Source organism: Panthera pardus, unplaced genomic scaffold (genome assembly GCF_024362965.1).
Source record: "Panthera pardus isolate Hobbes unplaced genomic scaffold, ASM2436296v1 HiC_scaffold_21, whole genome shotgun sequence".
In the NCBI taxonomy this organism is placed as follows: Eukaryota; Metazoa; Chordata; class Mammalia; order Carnivora; family Felidae; genus Panthera; species Panthera pardus.
This window is the reverse complement of record NW_026526777.1, coordinates 59,379,113-59,382,348: the sequence shown is the minus strand read 5'-3', so window position 1 is coordinate 59,382,348 and position 3,236 is coordinate 59,379,113. Positions and strand designations below refer to the sequence as shown.

General features: G+C 40.9%; 1 long non-coding RNA gene across 1 annotated transcript; it reads left to right on the top strand.

Annotated features, from left to right (window-relative positions):
* The first annotated feature begins 1,737 nt into the window (after positions 1–1,737).
* Positions 1,738–2,960, top strand: LOC128778865 (uncharacterized). Its single transcript, XR_008424692.1, has 3 exons — positions 1,738–2,114; positions 2,337–2,544; positions 2,754–2,960. It is a non-coding gene; the product is annotated as an uncharacterized LOC128778865 (long non-coding RNA).
* Positions 2,961–3,236: the final 276 nt, after the last annotated feature.

Here is a 3,236-nt window from a genome sequence, read left to right as displayed (position 1 = left end):
TTCACAGCATTTCCACCCCTTGGTAATCCTAGTAAAGTGTATGAGGTTTAAATCTGTTGGTGGCTGACAAAGGTGTGAACTCAGAGCATTTATAATCCATTTAGAACACTGTCTCTCAAAATCAAAAACAACCACCACTTCTCAATATTGGCATTGTATGAGTTTCACATTTGCTTTCCTTTGTTCGGCTCAAGTTTGGAAATGTGTGAAAATGTACAAGAAGCACGAGAATTGTAGACTTAACTTCTGTGGTAGGAAATTAGAAATAATTCTTAGATAATCTTAATATTTCCCCTTCTTGATGTCGTGCCACAATTCAGGTAAGTTTCCTTTGCTTTATTCTTTATATGGTGTGCAATCAAGTTTTCTCCCTTCCATTATGTTCTGTTGTTTGTATTACTCCTAGATAACCAGGAAAGTGTAGGGAGAAGCAAGGTCAGGAGACAATGTATAGGAAATCTGATGGATTTCAAAGTATTAAGTCATAGATCAATCCAAGAGTCACTATTTGTTGTCTACTTTTCTTCTTGTATTTGATATCCAAAATCAAGACCACAGGCCCAGCTCTCTTCTAAATTTGTGTCATGAAAGAAAATTTAAGACCACCCCCATCCAAATAAATACAGCGACGGATTCTATCAGAAGCCCCCGCAAGTTGTCCTGGGAGAGCAAAGTACAAACACCATTTGTCTTGGGACAAAAGGAAAGGTTTCTACTGGTAGGAACAATTGAGGGGACATTGGGTGTAGCGGAGTTTGGCCACACAGTAAGGATGGATCAAAGTTCCCCCAGAAAATGGGAAGGCTGAACACGTACCTACGAGTTGAAATGGCTACAGTTTTTAATCGTCCTGTGAAGAAGCAGGGGGTGAGGCTACCCTTGGTTATCAGGAGACAGAAATGTTTACTGAACGGAGCAACTGCAGGATCAGGTGGGTGTTTGCCTTCCGGTGGACATTTCAGAAGGTAAGAGTGGATGCCTTAAGCCTGCATGAGGCCAGGGAACAGGGAATTGCTTCCATCGTCGTTGACATACCTCCACCTAGCGGCCAGCCATGTTTACTACCACTCGGTTCACCCAACCTTCTTCCTGTGTCTGCCAGTCACTCAAGAACTACAATCCTTCTGCTTTTCTACAGTTGAAGAATAAAGACCCAAATAAGTGACACACAACAAAAACTCCTCAAATTTCATCGACAGATCACTAATAAAGATATTTAAAATGAGTGTAATTTACCAATTGTTGTTATGACCTTCCCATATTTTGAAGCTCAAATCTGTTTAAAATATGCTTGGTGGGCTTTGATACACCGATAATCTTATATTTTACTGTGCAGGAAAACGTGATGGCAGTAAGAGATTTCTACTTTCTAGTCACTGAGTGGCAATAAAATCAAAGTGAAGAATTTATCTCCTAGGAGTGGAACCAAGCACAGCCAATTTCCATCCCCTCCTCAGCTTGGTACCCCCACGGTTCCTCAAAAATAGGTTCTGTGCCCATCACTCTGGGCCCACATGTTTCAAATCGTTGAGCTAACATGAGTGAAAATTCATATCCTATAGAAGCTAAGTGTATTAAGTAGTAAACCAGAAGGTTTTAATTTTAAACAGTGAGTCAAATTGAAATGGGAATTTTATGACACATTATGTGCTTGACAGATGAAGCATATTTGTGTAAGCAACATAACTATGGAGTATTGTATAGAGAGAGTAATAGTAATGAAATTAAATATTCATGTCTGGTTTTCTCCACAAGACAAGGAAAACATGATATTTATTGACCACAGATAATTCTTCACATTTATCAATTCTCACATTCAAAATTTCTGAAACTGCTGTTTCTTTTGAAATTTCGGTTCCATGTGGAATAAAAACACATGTGGCACCATTTCTGTCATCAGGAAATCTCAGTCCTCCCAGAATTAAATTAAAACATAATCGGATGATGAAATAGGTGAGTCCTGGTATGGTAGGGTGGCAAGAGGACCCTTTAACATAAGGAGCCCCTTCTGAATCAATCTCATTTCAGAACTGAGCCCCCTTTGAAAGGAGTTGGGAACCAGAGAAGAATCTCTTGGAGGAGGAGTCCACGCTTCTGCAACCTCCTTTTTGCTGGTCAGTGTTCTTCAAAAGGCACATGGGAGACGGCAAAGTGCAGGGAACGAATCCTTCTATGAATACAGCAAGTGTTATGGAGGCCACCTCCATCACAAACACAGTGTGTGCCCCTAGGGACACTGTATACGCCTGGGCTTTCTGTTCTAGGAGCTGTGGGTGGGAGTAGATTTTCAGCACCCAGGCTTGAGAGATGACATATTCTTTCTTTTCCCTGAACAGATCATGACTTGGACTGTTGTACGAGATGTTGAATTGAGTTTCTCCCATTGATTGGTTCAACCTCTCAGCTGCTGCTGTGGGTCTGAGCCACGGCCAGGTTGGAGTGGTTCTGCGAGCTGGGAGGATCTCTCAGCCTAGAGTGGCAATCGCAGGCAGAAATAGAATGGGACCCACCCATGTCAACTACAGATTGTCTAGTAGCTCTATGGTAAAAAGAAACAAGTCAAAAATCAAATCATTGTAATGGGCAAAATGGTACTACTTCAACATGTCTTTGATTTCAAAAATACATTGTTTTTAAAACCTCAACAAGAAAGTTGTTTCTTCTTCTTCTTCTTCTTCTTCTTCTTCTTCTTCTTCTTCTTCTTCATTCTTATTCTTCTTCCTTCTTCTTCTTCATTCTTATTCTGTCCTCAGAATCAGTGTGCATGTCACACTCAGAGCACGGCTCAATTCAGAGGAGCTGAATTCCAGGGGCTCGATTTCCACAGGCAGTTGGTGGCTACAATATTGGACACTCCAGGTCTGGTCTATTTTACCAGCTCAGGTCAAAGCAGAATGACCAACTGAGTCTTTAATTCTACTTAACATCTCAAATATCAGAAAATATCAGAAGAGCAGCACCAAGAGTAACTTATGTTTATATTTGTAATGCGTTTATATTTCCTAGTAGAGGGAGGACACGTAGTAGGTACGTGACATGTCTATGCAAACAGAGGATAAAACCCAACGCAGTCCTGTTTCTTTAGGTCCTTAGGAAACTCTAATACCATGTTCATTTTTCCACCGAGAGTGGGTATGGCTGAACATTTTAAAGAAGGAAGGAGATGTCTCATCTGCCTCAGTTATCTTGAAAAACCCATGTTCCTAAAATGTGGTGATGTCCGCTGCCTCCAGTGT